At 40.5% G+C, this 20,175-nt stretch overlaps 1 protein-coding gene across 2 annotated transcripts in view; it reads left to right on the top strand.

Moving 5' to 3' along the window:
• Nucleotides 1-20,175, top strand: part of LOC113476409 (poly(rC)-binding protein 3-like) — a 146,054-nt gene that overhangs the window by 54,875 nt on the left and 71,004 nt on the right. The window contains exon 1 of one of the 2 annotated variants that reach the window (XM_026841964.1): nucleotides 1,451-1,546. The exons of the other annotated variant lie outside the window; for it this stretch is intronic. The gene's annotated coding sequence lies outside the window, so the exon portion shown is untranslated. Of the gene's footprint in view, nucleotides 1-1,450; nucleotides 1,547-20,175 lie in introns of those variants that run through there. 2 annotated transcript variants of the gene reach the window in all.

Genomic DNA, 20,175 nt, shown 5'->3' on the forward strand with positions numbered 1-20,175 from the left:
GAGCTTGTGTTGATGAGGTGAAAGTGTGGCTGGGGACTTTCTTTTTGCTGGACAAAAGAAAGACTGGATAGAGTCACTGGTGCCAAACCTAAATAAAACTGACTGGTCCCAAGGATTTTTGTGCTCTGTGACTACTAACTTGGACTATTTGTCAGTGTTGATAAGAGGCTTAAGTTTACTAAATAAATACATAAATGCATAGAATACTGCAGCTTTAGAAGAAGTCTGCAGCTGGTACTGAAATACAGCAAGAAAAGAGATGTGGACTTCGGCAAACAAATTCAGCTTTTTAGACTGACCTGACCTGGTGCAACTTTATGTTCAAGTAACTCAAGGAGGACTTCAGATGCACTTGCATGGATGGTGGATACCTGACTCCTAGCAATGGACGATGAATATTGGAGGTTCCTGTGCAGGTTTTTTATTAGATGTATTGTCGGCCTTTGACACCACTGATACGTGTTCCCATATGCTCTACTTCACACCTAAGTTAAGTGTTTAGGCAGGTGGTCAACATAATAACTATACCTCTCCTAAATCTTACTTAAACCCTAGTTTGAAAGTTCAAGAGAGGCTTAAAGCTCACAGGTCCTCTTCAAAAGGCTAATTACTCTTAGGTGAATTTTGCTGTCTGAAGAAGCAACTGGCTGTGGATTTGTGTTTCAGTAAGCATCTGTCTCTGATTAGATCTCCTAGCACTTCTTACTGAAAAGGTAATGCATTGGGAAGCATCTATGGAAATGGAGGCTTTTTTTATTAGCAGTTTGAAGGGAAAATGGTCTTTTTAATCTTTTGCCAGTTCTATGAACACTCAATTCTTGTTTTGTTATTTAAATTAAGTGTCATTAAAGACTAGCTGTGGTGTTGGATTTGTTTTTATTTGTATACATTGTATTTGTGTTGAAGATATATATCCTTTGAAAGTACTTATACCTTTTCATGAAAGGTTAAAATTCTTGCTGAAGCATATTTATTTGGACGTCTCTGACCAGTGACATTTCAAGATCAAGACCTTTGGGGTTCAGTGTGTGGAACAGAATGCTACGATTCTTTTGTTTCTACCTTCAGATTCATTCATTGAGATGGCTGAAAATGTGCCTGGTGAATCAACAGAGAGCTGTATTTTGCCCTCTTCAAAGCTGGTGGGCAGGAATGGGAGAGGACAGCAGGGTGACATTTAGAGAAAAATGTCTTTTTCACCACAGCATTCCCCCATGTAAGCTTGGTGATGCCTATAATGGGAGTGGGAGTCCTGTCATGTATTAATTGTTTTCTCAGCAAAGGAAGACTTCAGTGATCATCTATTTTTAACATGTACAGTGTTTAAAAATGAATTAGTTTTGATTAATGTTTGTCCATGATAAATGGCTTCATTTAACAATATGATTTCATTAGCAGTGCAATTTAGTTCTAACACAGTGCATTTTGTACAACAGGCAAGGCATGAGAGATTGACAACTGTCTTTTTCACCTGCCTCCTATAATGCTAATGCCTAGGACAGCCCTTCTGCCATGTCCGCAAAGGACAAAGCCTGCTCTTTGCAGGGTGAGTATCATTCCTCATTTCATTAGAGAGAGGCAAAGGACACTTTTACCTTTCACCCAGCCTAGCCAGGGCTAGCAGTCATTGTAAATATAGTGCAATATAAAGCTTCTTGTGATGTACCAGGGAAGAACTTAGTTCAGAGGTTTTCTTTATCTGAACGAAGAAGAGCCCAATCAAGGAGCTGACACTTTGTGGGGTGTCTTCTTGGAAAACTGGGCCCTGTCATTCATCTCAAACATTTTAACCACCTCTGCATCACCGCAGTACTGATAACGGGGCCTGGTTTCCTAAGAGAAAACACTTGTGCTTGTTCTTTACTTTTTGCTCTTGTGTCTGTTTAATCTGTATTGGGAACTGACAGTCTGCCTGTCACTGTAGGTTAAGCAGTAGGAGTGGGGATTCTTGAGGACAATAAATGAGCAAAGTCATCCAAAGAAGTTTTAGGGGCTTTCGGAACAACAGCAGTTCAGGGTCGCGCTTTCCACTGGGCTGTCAGCATGCCCCATCTGAGGTTCCCCTTTGTGGAAACAAGACCAGATGTGCCTTGAGTTTTCAGGGTGGCTGCAGGCTGTCCCTCTTCGAAGCTCCCAGATCGGCAGTGCCTGTGCCTTCAAGTGCAACAACGTGCTTGTTTGCTGAGGAGCCTGGGCTTATGCTTCACCTCTTCGAAGGTGTGTGGGAGTGGAAGCTGACAGGTATTTAGGCTTTCTGCAAGTTCCCAAAACCAACAGCCCCTTTTTTTGCAGGTGGAGGAAACACGCAGGTCTAGAAAATTTGCAAGTTCAAAATCTTCTCAAAGCTAAAGCAGCTTGTGTATTTCAAAAGATGCAAACGGTAAAACTTCTAAACAAGATGCTGCATTGCTTAGAGCCCCTCCCTGAAGAAGGGGCTGAAAGAAAAAGCAATACAAAAGACATTAGCACACAACATTTAAGCAAAAATGCACGATCCTGCTACTGAGTCCTTTAATACATCCTAAAGCAGGAGTAGGGATGTAGTCTTTTTGCTTGGCAGTTCATCTTTACATGAAGAAAATAGCCCGTTAAAGTGTATATATTATTGAGCATCATTATGACACAGGCTAATGCTCACCTACAGGAGCCGAATAGGAATAGCCTAAGGGTAAATGCCATTGCATTTGTAAGAATAGCAAAGAGACAATATTATCTTTAATACATATTAGTTGATGGTGATGGATTTACCTTAACTTTTCATTTCACTAATTGACTCTGTAACGCCTAAGATCTACATTGTGTCAAATTAATCTTATGCCGATGGTTTTTTTTTTAAATAAAGGTGATCTTGTAGGCAATTAATTTATCTACCATTTCTACTGCCACTGATATGGCTGCCATTTATTCTCATGGCAGAGTTCCAGGTGGCTTCCACAAGAGGAGTCCTGAGCTTTTGTAAGGAAGTATGGATTTAGAGGAACTTTTTAAATTATTTATTTTAAATTAAGGTCCAATTTTTAAAAATCCTATAGCAACTGTATCTGTTTTTAACACTGTAGATTGGAGCCTGATCTGCCTGCCCTTCCGTGTCCAGTAATACCAATAAACTAAATTAATTTACTCTAGACATTTATTAATCCCACTGAAAAAAACATCTAGTGAGATCAAGGTAGTAAAGGCTTTGTATATGTGATTGGCCTATATATTTTCAGAAAAAGGATTTAAAAACAAAATTGTTAGCTTTGTCCATATGTGTGTACAAATACATCTAGATTAACGATGCATAATGTGCTGTGGACTTGTGAAGCTTAGTGTGTGTGGACTTGTGAAGAGCCTTCTACTCATGCTCTGTGACATTTTCAAATAGGGCTGCACCTTCAAAAAGTAACATCTATATAAGCAAATGTGTTTGTCTATCAATTTTTTTCTTCTTTTAAAAAAGGTATTAGCTGGACATTTCATTGAAAAAAGGCTTATCCTAATGCTCAGTTTCAAGCAACAAATTACTCTTTTCAAGATCTGGTTCAGAAAGTGCCATCTTGTCTGGGTGATGACTGGATATGTCTATGTTGATTTGTTATTTTGGAGAATCATGACTCATTGTAATTTGGTCTGAGGCTCTCTGGCTCCACTGTGTTCATTTCTCCATTCCCTGTTAACTTACTTCTCATCCACTCCAGACATTCTCTTCCTGCAGTGTCCTGGTTTTCATCTTTTTCTTAATATTGTATAATCTCCCACCACTTATACATGGTCAAAGATTGCATCATCAATTTTATTCTAGTTACAACATTACCCTAGAATCCTCCAGGCAGATTATCATATGTTATCAGTATAGCAGCTGCTTTTAAAATAGAGCAAGATCCCTGGGGCTTCTCTTCCTAGGCAGTTTCCTAATAAAGTGTGCTCTGAGGCATCTCCTCTCTCTTTCCCTGCCTAGCAGTGGACAACTATTTTGAAGAGCGCTTCTTTCCAGACCCACAGGTCCAGTCCCCTGCTAATTTGTTTAGCAATACAATCAGCACTGTCGTTCCCAGCAAGATGCAATTCACTGCTGCACCGATACAGAAATGGGAGCTATAGATGCTTAGTTTTATTGGAAAGTGAAGCATTAATTCAACAAAAACCATCCAGTTTTCTTACTTTGGCTGAACACTTAAAATGCCCTTATAAAAAAAAAAAAAATCTCATTGAAGCAGTTTCCTACTGTTTTTGTGCTAAAGCTTGCCAATTTCCCAGCTGCCTGCTATTCAGTACAAAGACAGGTAGCATCCTCTGTTGCTCTTTTTTGACCCAGATTCTTTCTTCGTGTGCTATCAGTGTTTGAAGTAAACAGGTATTTGCAGTAACCAAGTCTTGGATCCTGTTGTCTTGTGACTAAACTTTTCAATTTTTGTTATGAGTACCCAGCAACCGGATGAAAATAAAGCCTGAAATAATGACAATAGAAGTGAGGATCATAAAATAAATGAATATGCAATGTTTATAGGAAGCTACACCGAACGATTTGCATATGTTGCAATTTACAGTCACATCTGCTTTGCAGTCTGAAGTTGTTTCTCTGTCCCATTCCCATCATAGGCAGTGCAGAGTAGCCTGTGTGGAAAAAAACAGACGACTGAAGAGTTCTTCTTCCCAGCCCCCTCCTATCTGCATTTCTATGACACTGCTGTAAACCTAAGAGGGGTTATATGTTACTTTGTAAAGCATATCGGAGTATGCGAGTATCATTTTATCTGTTCTTGAGCTGGATTTGTGCAAGTTTGCAAAAATAAAACAAATTCTATTTTTTTTTTCCAAATAGCTAAAATAACCGTAATAAAAGGAAATCAACTCAGAAGCCTTTAACTAATGCAGAGTAAGCCCATACATCTCCCTGGGAGGCAAAGCTGCGATTAGCATGTTTGAATGCCTTACTACAAGTGATACTTTGTGAAAATGCAGCACTCTTTCTGGGAATGAAAAGTGCAGTTGCGAAGCAGGTTGTTAATTAACAGAAGAGTTAGTGTAGTGTTTGCTGTGATTTCATCCTAGTTTAACAGAGCAGAACCAAACTGAAGAGCCAGAAAAACAGGCAAGCAAGAGCTCTGTTGTTGGTGGGTTTTTTACATCCTGAGAATTTGACTATATGTTATTCTAGTTGCTGGACATTAGGGTAGGGGGCAGAAAATCATGAAGTGTTGATTTAAATTCAAGCTTCCGTATGTTGTAAGTAGGTACTTCTATTTTTCTGAGCTTATTTCTAGTGGTTGCAAAGCTCAGAAAAGAACAAGGCAGTTTTATGTTGAAAACTTAGAAACGTTTTAATCGGAGTTCAGACTGACACTTGACAGCTAGATTTTCTTTGTAGAGGAGAGTCGCCCTAGGGTAAAGGCATCAGGTTAAGGCAGCAGTGTTCTCTCTTGTCCTGCACTAATCCCACTGCCTAAGCAAACTCATCTGTGGATGCTCACCTAACATCATGTCCATGACATATTTGGAAGTCTGCTTCAGGTTAAAGTGAGTGGATGCAGTTTTGCCACTGAACCAACAAAGGTCATTGTGATATGCCTGTTTTACTGTTTTTTGCAGAATTCTTGTGAACAATTAGGTGCATTCTGACATCTCCTGATGTGGAACACCACTACATACATACACTCAGTAAAAATTAGTATTAGCAATGCCAGAAAGGCACATCTAACTACTTTTAATAGAAAAGTCTTTAAAATAGGCATTCCATTCCCATTTTTTAACTGATACTGTGAGGGTTTTTTCATGTAAAATACAATAATATTAGTTTCTCCTTGTCAGATGAGGGTAACTGATGAAGTTGCTTTCAGTCTAAGTCCATATTATAACTCAGCATGACAAAATCAAGTGAATTATAGATCAGTGACAGATGAAAAGTGCTGTCCAAAGTGTCACTGATATCATGCAGTGGCAAAAAGACTATCTCCTCATGTGCTGCTTTATGAAATTATTTGTATTGGTTGCTATTCCTGAGTTGCTAAGCCACTTGGCGTCTCATATCATATATGCTCATGCTCCAGCAGGGAACAAGACAATGCCTTCACATCCTGGCAGTCTTAAAGCAGAGTCTTAGCGCAGCTCTTTCTTTGGGAAGGGAATTGAGGAAATTTTCCTGCCTCTCCAGCCTCAAGTTCTCATCCTTGCCCTGCTTGCAGAGCCAAGAGTGATTCAGCTGTAACTGGATAAGGGCAGTGATAGCTGATTTGCTCTGATGCTAGGGTTAGTGAAGATGAAGTTTGTTGCGGTCAAAGAGAATACTGTTCCCAGGTTTTCAGTGTCTTACTGAAGACCCGCTCAACAGGGTTTTTTTTTTTGCCTTGACTCCCAAAGTCATTTCACATATCTGTGTCTCTGTTTCATTTATTCTTAAATTAAATATGCTTTGTAATCTAATTTTCCTTAGCTAAAGGCCCATGCGCAAGTGAGCATTTGAACCTGTGTGGCTGCAAATGAGAACACCCTGTTCTGTTGAAGTGCCCAGAGCTGTCCAGGTCTGGTCTGAGGCCAGAGAGCTCCTTTGACTGCCTGTCTGCACTCACAACTGCACAGCAGCAGCACACTGATAGCTTCCAGGGTTTGGGTAGTTCTTTTCTGCCTCCAACTTTATCACTCCTGGCACAAATATGCTCTGAGAGGATTGTTTCTCTGGGGCAGCCTTGCCTTATGCTATGGAGAACCTCGTGGAATATCCAAAATGGAAAGCAAAAGGGCACAGGAGGCAGTGTGAGCAGGTCTGAGATCTGGCTTGCACTGTGTGAACTGGCTATGAAGAGGCACAACTGACTGTAAGACATTACCCGTCACTGGTACCAGTTAGTGTCTGAAACACTAAGAAACACTGTGCAAAAACCAGACTTTCCAGCCCCGAAACCAATAAAGACATGTCTGTTGTGTTACAGTTGTGTATTAATAGTGCAGCACTACATGTTAGCAAGAAAAGATTGTTTCATTATTAATACTGGTGAAAAATCAAGTGATGTCTTTGTGGCCACTGTGAACAGGACTGTGTTTGTAAGCCAAAAAAAATGCAAACTACAAAGCTTTCTTGTTTCCTGTGATCAAGTTATATTCCCACATCAATGTGCATAGCAACAACTTCAGGGAACAAAAGAGTCTTTGTTTAAAATAAATGATTATTCAGTCCTTTTTGATTTAGCATAGAGTGACCCTTTATATTCATAAGCTCAAACGTGTCTACAAATTGTTGGAGTGCCTAAAATTCTCAGCATATTAAAAATGCACTTTTTAGAAATGGAAACAGACTGAACATACCAGGGAGAGGATTCTGGCTTGTAAGGAAGGAGAGGGCAGTACCAAAGATAGTGCTGCTTTTCCTTGGTATTGGTAGCTTCATACAGTGCAGCTCTGACTCTCATTTTAAAAATTCTCAATGTGTTTTGACTTGTGGATTATGTGATGCTAATTGTAAAGCAGGAAAAAAAGTGGGCGCGATATTGATTAGAACAGTGAAGCTTAATGAAGTAGTTGTTAAGGCATAGCCTTCATATTGAGGTTGCACAAAGTGCAAGTTTTTTACTAGAAGAAAAACCCAACAATTTATTAATGAAGGTTAGCTGGACACTGGGGCTTTAATATCTGAGCTGTAAATGTTGCCACATTGTAGACTGGTAACAGTATAGACTTTGATGGTGTTTAGTTTTATTTCTGTAATATCTGAAGGAATTCCTGTGTGTCCCCCAGTAGTGGTGCAGGGCTGCAATGCCTGTAGATTTCACTTTGCTGGTGGTGGGAGGTGAAGATCATGAAGTTCTGTGAGGCCAAATGAGTTCAGGCTCTTTTTGTTACATATCTTTTTTTGTGTGAAAGGATGTTCTTCAAGACAGAGACTCTTTATATCTGTTTCCACTGTGGCACTCACACCAATGTCAGTACGTAGCATTGCACTGAAAAACAACATGAAAAGAACTTTAAAATGGCAGAAACAAGCTCTTGGAAGTTGGGAAAAGCCAGATGTGTGGTTTCTTCTGTGCCTTCAATTTGGCCTTATTATACATACATATTGTGTTACAGTCATGAATTACATCATTGCAGCCGTTTTTCCAGAGGAGCGGCATTCCCTTTGGGCATGAGATGAGCAGTGTTCAGGGCATGAATCAGTTTGGTGTAATGAATGAGAATGTTGTCGAAGAAGTTAATCTAGGAATTGACAATTGTGTGATGAAAAGGGAGTATGTCTTCAGGAAAGGAAATGACGGTCTTGTGTTTAAATCAGATGAACTTGAGACGGGAGACTTCACTGCTGGCACTGCCCCAGGGTGGCAGGGAGAAGGAAGACACTGGGATTAAGAACTGGCTCTAGGCAATGTGGGAAGGCAGAAATCCAGCCAGGTTTATCCTTTCTTCTTGTCTGCTGGTCACAGGCAAGCCAGGCTGATCTGCTTCCCAAGGTTCCCAGCACAGTGTGTGCAGCTGAGATGGGAGCAGGGGGGCCAGCTGTGGGACTGCTTCAGCTTTGGACATGTTGTCATCCCAAGTCTGGAGGGTGCAAGCCAGTGGTGAGAAACGGCCATTCTCTGTGGTTTGTTGTGCAGGGAGAGGAGGTTTGAAGACTTAGAAAAATTCACGTTGATCCAAAGATGGTGTTGACAGGCAGCTACCAGGCCTGCAGAAGACAACAAAGGAAAGTTTGGAGCTGAGTGTCAATGCAGGTTTTGTTTTATTGAGTCACTGAGGACAACAGAACCTCTGGGGAGATGTTAGGAGCGTGCAGTCCTTAGCTGCTTAGATCTTTGTGATTTTGTGGTCACTGGCATGTGCTGTCCAACTAACCAGAAGCAACAATCCTTTCCTAATCCAGAGAGACTGCAGATATTTTGCAGAGCCTTGTTTTCCTTGGGCAAGACACTGCAGATTATTAAAATATAATATAGGGAATTTATATTTTTTTAATGAAGGAGAAAAAAAGAGAAAAGAAAGATAAGGCCCAGTTTTGAAGCCTGTATCTGTCTATTGGGACTTGGTGGAAATACTCGTACTTGTGGGTTGATTTAGGAAGAAGTGCCACTTCAGAGTTTGGCATTCTCAGTTCAGGTCTTGGTTTCAGCCCATCTCCAAAAATCGCATTAGCAACATGGTCAGAGCAAGATGGTTATACAAAGACGTGCCAGGATACTGGCACAGAAATGGGATGGTAGAGTTTGCTTCTGGGTCTTTGAAGGGAAAAGCAAGAAACCTGCTGGTACTAGTTGTTGTTCCTTGCCCCACACTTCAGTTTAAGCATCTTCTTTAATCATTCCAGCAGCTTCTCAACTAATCAGATTACTCTTGTGTGGTTCTTGCTGCAAGAAAAAAAAGAATTTAAATCCACTTCAGGTGAGCAGAGACAATTTAGTTAATAGCACTGAGACATTTTTACAGGAGTGCCAGCAGATCACTAAAATAAATTCAGCTTGCCTGGCATGCTTTTGACAGGACATCTGCTGTTGAATTTCACCTGATATCACCTGGGCCCAAGTACTTTTTTAAAATGGGAAAAAAAAAAGATAAATTGTTGTGGAGAAATAGTGTCTGCATTTCTGCGGCATTAAAATTAGCCATAAGCATTTTGCATACTGTTTCTCTGAGGATGAGGAGGTGGTAATTTTAACAGTAAGGCTTACACATTGTCTTCTCTCTGGGGATCTCAAAACATTTCAGAAATGTGAAAGAACACTTTCATTCAGTGATCGAAATGTGTTTGCAACAAAGCTTTCATTTTCTTAAAAAGTTATAAATAATATATGGGAAAGCACAATAAATACTTTTTTTTTTTTTTTTTTTTTTTTTTTTTTTGTACTTTTCAGTCTATATTGAGCATTTAGTTGTCACAGCTAACTGGAAAACAATATATTCTGCTCTTTTGAAAAGAAAAAGATCACACCCGTGATTTGATGTGTAAGTTGTTGAAGAAAATTTGCAGGTTAATTTAGCCTCCTGACATATCTTTGCAACGTGGTTAACTACCAACACTGCAGCTCTAAGACTGATGAAGGCACCAATAGAAAGAAATGACCACTCCTTTTGTTTTGCTAGCACAAAAGCAGTTAGACTGCACATTGATGAGAAATTCAGCTCCAGGAACATGTCCCTTTCTGTAACTGAGACAGCATGACTTGAGAAACAGTGAGGAATTACAGACAGAAAACAAGTTGTCTTGTCCCTGAGAAACAGCAGAAAATGTTAACCCTGGCCAATTAGAAATGGGTTAAACTGCTACAGAAGAATTGTAACATCTAATTCTTCTGTACCATCCATTTAGTATAGCCAGGTATGGTTACACAAACATTTTCTCAGTCAGCAAAGCCAGTTTAGTAAGTCACCATTCCTTCACTGTTGTTCACCCACTTCCCTGTAGTGCTGGATGATTATTTGCAGGGTTGTGCTATAAACCAGATCCAGATTTTGGGTTAATTTCTTTGGTTTGGTTTGGTTTTCAAGTCAAATCACTTCAGTACAGTTTTGTTCAGTTTACGGTTGTGTCAGCATAACTGAGGGGATAGAGGACTGCAGGAAAGAAGCAAATATAAAGAATAAAGGATGGAAACTTCTTAAACTGCATTTGTCATCACATAAAGGGTTTCTGTAACTCTGCTTTCATTTTTACAGGGTGAAGGTGTTCAGTGCCTCTGTTTTGATGTAGCAGCACCTTCTTGGGAGTTTCTGAATGAAAAAAAGATAAAGGAGAATTATCAGAATAGTATTATCTGCCACTACCCAAATATTTTATGGAAACAAAGCCGTTTTGACATCTTCTAAAGAAATATTCCTCATTATCTGTCAGGTTACTTAGGGGGCTGCTAGGGATGTGTATGTAATAACACATAAGCCAGAGATAAGGATGTGCAGTGTGCACATGGACTTGTCTGCTGTGATAGCAGGAGCTTGGGAGTCTGGGCTGAAGTGGCTCAGGGTCACTTACAGTTCTTAAATACATATGTACATAGATAGAGAGAGAGAATGTTTAGTTAATTTGAAATACTTTTTTATTCCATGTCCATGGAAATTTTATTTCAGCTTCACACACAAATTTAAAGAGCTATCAGTGTTTAAAAAGGCTAGTTACAGTATGCATGAAGCCAGAGTCAGAAACTAACAACCTCTAAACAAACTGTTCAATTAGAAACTTTTTATGTGGGGGTCTCAATACCTTTTGAAGGTACTTTAAAAGTAGGTTGTATTAAATTGAGTAATGTTATTTTGTGGTATTAATTTGAGCCAGATTTCTCTATGATAGAATAAACCAAGTTTGTTGCACACACCACAGTCCTTGAAAGCCAAATGCTGTGTGTTGTCCAGTCAATTTGGTACTCACTGTGAACAGCTCGGGATAAACCTGTAGCCAGATCAGTCAATCCCAGTATATCTGAGAATGGCAAACACACTTATAAAAAACTTTATTTTCTTCAGAGACAATTTACCAACAGGGTAAAAACATTGTATTTCTCAAACTGTTCATAAGCAGTGGTTGAACGAGCTGCAGTGTTCGTAGTGATCACTTAACTGCCTTTAAAGTATTGTGAGATTTTGGATTTAATCTCCTTCAGGCCCAGCAAATGATAAATTGTAGCTCTATCCCAAAAAGCGAGCAGTCATAAAGCATCTTAAAACAGGGACATGTAGCAAAATAAGTGGATTAGTTTTTACATACCAGGAACAAAAAGGACACAAAATCCTCCAAATTAAATTTGTTTGAAAAGCAAGCTCAAATGAAGCCAACCAACACTTTTAATCTACTAAGGATGTAAATGGCTGCTCACCTTTGCAGAGTTCAAGGTAATGTTACCAGCACAAGGATAAGGCCCAATCCTGTACACCTTCAATCACTTATGCAGTCCCAGTGAAATAAGGGCATATGCTCAGGTGGTGTAAACACTGGCATGGCTTTGTAAACCTGCAGTGCTGTATCACCAGTGCACCCCTTGTGTTTACAGCTTGCACTAGCAGGTGAGCACGTTACAGCTTTTACACAATCTCCAAGCATGCTAAACTACTTCTGGTAAGTACATGGTTTTGACCATATTTTGGCCTAGAAGGTTGTATCAGCAGAGCTTTAGCACCCAAAAATTACATCATCTTGTCTGTTGATGGCTCATGCTGACAGAAACTTGTAGTATAGATCTAGTTAGCCCTTACTAGAGAGCCTGTTGTACAGACTAATGCTCTCACAGTTAAGCCTATATATGGAACTAGATGTTTCCATTTTCTTTGGTCCTGCGTAGCTGTTACAATTGTTAACTACCTACAGTGAGAGGGGAGGGCTTTTGCCCTCTTGCTCTGAGCTAGGTTAAGTCCACAGTTAGTCCATGGGATGTTCCTGTCTTAAATGTCTGCAGAATTTGCAGCACCATTTCTGACAGTGAGAGCAGAGCTCTAAGTTTGTGAGTCTTGAGGTTGCAGTGATAGGATATATAGGTCTAAATAGTGAGGATGTGCTTGGCCAGAATTCCAGCAGGAGCTGGGAGATGGCATGCGTGGTTGGATTCAGATGGCTTCAACTGCACCCACCAGAGGCGCCTACCCAGTAGGAAATACTGGGCACAGGGACTTTAACCCATCTGAACCTGGACTGCGGGGTAATTCTGTCATTTTCTGTAGTGCATGTGCTGTCAGTGTAGGGCTTTGCACGTATCTTTTGTCATTGCCAGCATTTTTGCTGCAGCCATCCCTCTATACCTGTGTTTTGTTGCTCATGCTGAGCTGCTCCTCTGTGGGGTGGTTGGACAGGGGACAGCAGAGTGTCCCTCTTCCACACCAAGACAGAAGTCCTCATTCCTCGTCAGTCTAGAGAAGTGCATTCACATTCAAGCAAGGGTGAATGGGATGAGGAAAACGCGTTTTCTCTCAAAGCTCAGACTGCAACTGCTTTGGGCAAGATCTGACAAGAGGAAGGTGAGAGAGCCTGGCCAGTGGGTTCACACTTCAATATTCTAGCAGCTACATGACTCCTGCTAGCTTCCAGTTTGTCCAGAAAAGACCTCCCTGTGAAGTTCTCGCTGTTGTTCTAATACGTGCTGCAAACATATTTTGTGATTAATATTGGAAAGTGGAATTTGGAATGTCTTTCATACAAAAACTAAGACTCTTTGTCTCAAATTTAAAATTAAAAACAAAAAACCCCCCCAGAAAGAAACCCAACAGAATAACTCAGTTTTCCATGAAAAAGCTATTTTCATGAAAGTTTTTTAAGTAGCCTTTCAGTTATTTATGCATTTGTGGGAGAGACCAACAAGATGCCTTTTGTAATAGGCTGTGTACAAATTTGATTCCTGCCAAACCTACATGTCTCGCAGTTGCAAGCCTATGTTTTGCTACAATTTATGAGTCATTTTATCCTCTTCTCCATGGATTCTTAATTTCTTTTTTTTCTTTCGAAGTATGTCATCTGAAATGAATTTCATGGCCACAAGTAAGAAACTCTGGTCTGATGACTTTAGTGGCAAAATTAATAACTCTGTATCTCATTTTATGAAAGAGTGCAGCTGTTAGTATATTCAGTCTGCATATAAAGTCAAGCCAGGTTGTGTTAATAGTCCATCGCTAAGGAGGAGGTAAGTAATACCCACCGAGTTTTGCATTATGTATTTCCAAAAGCCGGATGGCAAAAACAGTCGTTTTCAGAAGTGCTAGGATGTGAGCAACTGGGGGAGGGGACTGGGGTTGTGTGTGGGGAAAAAACATGTAGATGTAACTATTCCTCTACATCAGCTTCTGTGATTCATGGAACAGAAAGGGAATGACTTGAATTATGTATTTGCATGACCTGAAAGGTACTGCTTAAGTCATCTTTGCATTTTGCTATTATTTTTGCTAGTCTTCTCAAGCGCTATTAGAGTACAGTAATATTTCAGTACTGTGGTTATCTCAGTTATCTGTACTCCCAGGAGAGCTGGCTTCCACTGTTTTTTAATAGCAAAAGTGTCTGGAAATGCATGGCATTTGACAAATGTTTAGGTAACAGAAATAGGACTTTTAGACTGGTTTCACATTTAGGAATTCTTAACAAAATAGCTTGCAGAAATTCAGACCGTTTGGGTTTGAGTCTCTTGAACTAGCTGGCAGAGACCTGATGCAGGGAAGGAAGCAGGCAGCATGGCTTGGAGGGAGGAGAGACATTGTTAGTTTGCCTAGGGCTTGGAGATATCTTCACGGATATCCCTCTATTAATGCAGACGCAACTCACATAGAACATGATGCCTTAGGCTTTATGTAGCATTTGAAACTTCATCTTTGAAGAAATACTCTGGGAGGCAATGATGTGTTGTTGGAGGTTTTGGGGTTTTTTATTCAGTTAGCTGGAATAACAAATTACCTGTGTAATTCTTCTCAGAGGTCCTAATACTTCAACAGAATTTATATTTCTCAGACCTTAACTCCACAAAAACAAATCACCCCACAAAATGATTAGATTCAACATTTTCAGACTGTCTACATCTTTTTTCCTCAATTTTGCCATTAAACAAATCTGTCATGATGAGAAATTGTGAAGTAGAACCATTTGGAGACTCTGTAAAGCCCAAGAAATCCTTCACAGTGGTTCACCACCATTCCTATTTAGAGCACAGGGAAGTCAAGGGAAACAGAAGGAAACATTTAACAGGCCATGTATGTCTGATATTTCCTTTCCCTAAAATGCCCTCTTATCTTACAGACATCCACCAGCAGCCTTTTATAATCAGGTTTGCTGTAGAAACAGTAAAGGAGTGATTATCTGTACCCACTCACCCACCAAGCATTGTGCTATTCTCCTTTCCATTGTTTTTAGCTGCCTGACATCCCTCCTTGAAGGTCTAATTTCTGCCCAGAATAGCCCCACATGCAATATTCCGTTCCCCATTCACCTGTGCTCACAATTCAGAGAAACTGGATCATTAATTTTACATATCCACAGAAGTTGTCATGCCCTGCTTTTGTTTGATGCTGCATTTTAGGTGTCAGAAGTGAATGGACTTAACGTTTTATTTGGACCTCCTTCATGCCGGAAAGGCAGGACCGATGTACCTTTGCCTATCACTGCAGCAAAGGTTTTTCATCCTGCAAGGTACTGAGAATTCGTGTCTCAGCTCCACAGAGGACCCAGCGTAACTTGGGGCATGTCTGTAGCGTATGAATGATCCAGACTGACATTTGCATTGTCAAGAACAATACATAATCTGACATTTGTGTATAGAACGGCTGTGTGATAAAACAGTGGTTGCTGCTACATTTTATGTGATCAGAATATTATCTGAGTGCTGAAGGAGCATTGGGGCTAACAAAGGCAGCATTTTGCATGTAGGACTCCATCAGAATGTGTGTATATATATATATGTGTATGTGTATTGCGTGGGTGATCTCTCAGTTATCTTGATTTTATATTACAGTACAGGTTGGGAAGACTCTAGATAGCGTGACTGAATGCTGTTTCAAAGACAGAGCTTCATCTTTATGGGTAGCAATTGAAGATTTAGATCCTGAAGAAAAAGGTCCTGCTCATGAACTCGGTATTAAACAGGCTCAGAGCTGTTGCACTCTGGGAAAATCTTGAGTTGTTTTATAAAACAATGTAGCCTAGTTCCTCTTGACAATGTTTTGGTATCATACCCCAGTTTATAGAAAATACATCAACTCTGTTACCAGTGTACTTTGGTTTTATATGTAAGTACATGTGTGAACATGAAGGTGCACACTGCTATGTGTTCCACGTATTGAACAGCGGTTAATTAGGCAGAGCACAGTGAAGCCTCCCACACAGATTACTTTCCTTCTGTATCTTATCACTTCCCCTATTGAGGTGGAAAATAGCTACAGACAGGAACTAGAGCTGCCTATTACAAACAGGGTCCATTTTTATTTCAGCTTCTCTTAATTGATTTCACTTCAAGGATGTATATATAAGTTGTAGATGAAAATCAATTACATAGTTGAGAAATGGAGCATCAGAAAGCAATTTATAAGTAGATTTCCTTAAATGCTACAAGAAAAATGGTTAATTTGTATGGACCATGTCAAGGGGAAAGGGAGGGGGAACAGTTAATAATGTGGTTCTCCTTCTGTGTTGACCTAAAAGCAGCTCTGTTGAGCATGTTAGCTCTTCAGATGCATCACTGGGTGTAACTAGTTGACTCCAGGCAGTCCTGGACAGTCTCTGTGGGTAGCTGCTGGGGGATAACTGTCCTATACTTAGAATCCTTTTTTTAAGATAGAATGACTGCAGATATTTGGTAGCAAGATTTGGTGGCATGGTGGTTTGGCTGCAGCTGTGCCCACGCTGGGCAGGTTCTGAGATCCTCCATGTGCTTGGATTAAGGGGTATAAATCATCCAGTTACATAGTCAGCTGCACCTAAATAACTAAGGACATCATCCAGACATTTAGGAGGCACCTCTGCTGTTTCTACTGATACACATTGATTTTGGAGGAACTACTCCCTGTTACCTTTAGTCTTTAAAGTTTCTTCAAAAACTGTTTCTGTGCCCTGCCTGAGTCAGGGTGGTGGGTAAAGGGCGGGTTGTGCTTTTGCATAAACTGAATTTCTCTTACTGCTGGAGTTCAGAGGAAATGTCTTCAATGGAGCATGAACTGTTCTTCCTGCAGCTTCCTGAGATGAGTCTCACATGCTTGTGGGTGAGCCTGTGGTGACAAAAGGAGAACTTTGGTTTGGGTCTTGTCACATGGTCAGCAGTCCTCACTGGAGAAGGGAATTAATTTTTAATCTTTTTTGGAGGAGGTCCAAACCTGAAATACTACAGTAGAGTGGTCAACTCCTCTTACTTTTCAGTCTCATCTTTTCTTAAATGAAGGCAAGAAAAATAGAGGTGCAAATGACCACATTAACACTTTGACAGTCACAGTCCAGCAATTCTGCTGAAAAAGATTCTCCATGGCCCAGTCTGATCCACAAGTTTTGCAGAAAGATAGGTAAAACCATTTTCATACAGTTGAAGCCTGTACAGTGGATTTATCTCTTACAGACAGTTGAAAATAAATAGACACAGAGTGGCTTTGTGCCCACCCTGGGGGAGCTTCTGTTTTAAATGAAGTTCTGTGCAAAGCAGTGGTACTTAGGGTGGCAGGAGACCTGTATTGCTACTGTCAATGAATGCTGAAAGTCCATGTTTGAACCTTAAATAGCTAGATTCCAATCTGGTTATTCAAATTTACTCAAAACACTATTCTCACCTTTTAAAAAATTGATTTTTAGAGTACAGACACATTATCTTCACACTGCCTGTCAGACGTGTGTATGAATCAAACATGACCATACCTATACCCTGCCTCCAAGGCTCTGAATGCTGTGCCAGGAGGACCCACCCTGGTGCTTTTTCAACTTCTATGTCTACTTCATTGTTACTATGGATTGTGGCTGATGCAAGCCCAGATCTTAGCACCAGTTTGGCTGGTCTCTTCCCTCCTGTCAGTTACTCCATCTCCACTGACACTTTCCCTGTCTCTTCCAATGCTACCTTCATCACCTCCTTGAAGAAAAAAAAATAAATATATATATATATACACCCAAGTTAGCTGGCTGCTGTCTCTTCTGCTTTTTGCAGCATCAGGTACCTTCTGTCGTGCCTCAAGTGATGGCAAAAGTACTCTTTGCTTATTCAGTACCACCTTTTCACCCTTTCTCCTTTAGTTTCTCCATTTACCTCCAGTAGGAAAAAACAAGTCAGCTCCACATGACCCTCTGCTTCTTGGTGTCAGGGTGCAGCTCCCACTCTTTGTCCTCATTCAGCCTTTCTTCTCTGCATCCTGCTGGCAGGAGACTCCATCCAACACTGGTTCAGTTGCTTACTGAAGCACATACCCAACCTCTGAACATCTGAGCAGGTGCTACCACCAGCATCCAAACTGGCATCAGAACAGGCAACAAGCTAACAACTGAGTTGCTCTCTTAAGTAACCTGAATAAAGAGGCACTTAACCCATGCTGCTCTGTCCTGACTTGACCCTGACGTTACAAACCGCTTTTATTATCAGTGTTTAAGGGGTGACATTGTCTTCTGTCTCTTCAGTTTCTACCAACAGTCTGAAAGCTTCATGGCAAGTTCATGTGACTAAGCTAAGGTAAACATCTGTATGTTCAAACACTTACTCTGTCTTTAATGACACTTCATGAAACATCCTGGGGACAGAGGTGCTACAGAGCCACAGCTGACCAGACATACAGCACAGACATCTACTCGTCGTTCAATGGTAGTCACTAGTTGGTACTTCAGAGGCAAACCTGTTTTCACCTTGGCTGTTGAGCAATAAATTCTTATGAATTATTTAGAGAGAATTTCTAATTAGGCATGATGGCTTTTGTTCTTTGGTAATACTGGCAAGACGACAAAGCCTTGTCAAATTGTAATAATCCTCTGCGTGTCTTATGCTGTGTACAGTTTACTTTGAGGCTCTAGAAAAGCAATAAGTAATTTTTTTGCATGGCCATTGACCCTGAGCTACTGCTGTGCTATGGCCCAAGCTTGTGAGGTGGAAAATGAGGGGAGGAAGTGAGTTAGTTTAAACTTACAAAAAAATGAAAGAAAGAAAAAAGGAAAGCAATTATTAACAATATCTGTTAGTAGTATTTTCATAGGCATGCCCTGCGACTGGAACATATCTCTCTTCAGGGCAGCTTCTCTGCCTGTTTTAGCTAAATAGAAACCTTTTATGAATAGGTGGTATCTTCTATCAGATCTTTACCTCTTCTTCAGACATCAGAGAGATATCAGGAAATTGGTTAGGAAGGAGGGGAGAGAACCTTGCTCTCCTGTGTTTCAGGTAGTTCTTCAGCAAAATACACTGATTACTCTCTTCCTTTTTGTTAGCTGTTTATTTTTGTTTTGCTCTGTGTTTCCTTCCAAAAGTTTGAGGTGTTTGCTTTCAGGATTATGTCTTTTATGAAAATAACCAGGCTTCCAAATGCAGTCTGTTGAGCTTGCCAAGTTACTAGACACACAGGTTGCCAGAGGAGTTTTTCTTCTTGTATTGCCTTTAAGTAGATCAACAATGTGGGAGCTTTGAGCTTCACAATATCCTCAGCTCACCCTGCTGTATTTTGTTGAGAAAAGGTGAGGTGGTGAAATAGAGACGAGGAGGAATTTTCATCTTTCCTTTTTGTGACATCCCCATAGGGACATCAGCATAGTGCATGGGCACCTCTTAAGATCACATCTTTAGGAGTGCAGAGAGTTACATGCCCTGGATGGATGAAGTCCCAGAAGGAAGCTGGAAATGCTTTTGACTGAGGCAAGAGTCGGTCTGGCCACACAGGAAAGGAAAGCCCAGATGCTTGTGACAGTTAATTAAGGCTACACAGCTATGGGAATGAGGCCATTACCAAGTTGTTTTGGTCCAGCTATTGTGTGCTTGCATGATACTTATTACTTTTGGGGACAATGATTTTTCTTCATTATTATTCTGAGAACTGTATGGCCTTCTTTTGGATTGTTTTTAAGTAATTCTTAGCAAAATACATGTGCCCAAACCAGCTGGATAATCTGTTTGGTGTGACTGTTCCTGATGTGCTTGCTACCGCAATAGAGCCCGGAAGAATATAACACAGAAAAATAAATAATACAGAAAAAGTTTCCAAAAGGAAGGGAACATCCAAGACAGGCAAGATTTTAAACTCTCAAAAGTAAGACCATGTTGGGGATTGTTTTGCTTGTTATTGTTGTGGTCTGCCCAATCTGGTGCTTTGAGTTTTAGTGGCCTTGGTCCCTAAAGCCGCATTGTATGCCTTGTTCCGTCATTAACTTCTGTTGCTGGAGGTGCCTTCCTTATTGAGGCAGTGAGTGCTTCTTGACAAATAACCTGTTCATCCCCTGCAAAAAACAAACCAAAAGAATAAAGAACAAAGTGAAACCTGACCAACACCTGTGATCTGTTAAGAGAGCGCTTCTTTAAATGCTTATGATGGTTTGCAGGTTTGTGGGTTAACAAACCCACACATAACACAAAGATAAACGGCAGTGACCAGTGGTGATTTCTGTTGTGTTGAATACAAACTGATACAGGCATGTTACAGATGCCTTACACTTGCTCATCTGATACACAGGTGACCCAGTTCACGTCTGCTAATATGTGGAAAGTTATCTGTCAAGATGCTGCTAAACTGTGTGCTCAGCGGTCCATGCTATGGCACCCGGCAACAGGTGTTGGCTACCATTGCATTTGGAAGGATGTCAGGTCATGCCAGAGC

Source organism: Athene cunicularia, assembly GCF_003259725.1.
Source record: "Athene cunicularia isolate RWA chromosome 2 unlocalized genomic scaffold, athCun1 chr2_part1, whole genome shotgun sequence".
NCBI classification, from domain to species: domain Eukaryota; kingdom Metazoa; phylum Chordata; class Aves; order Strigiformes; family Strigidae; genus Athene; species Athene cunicularia.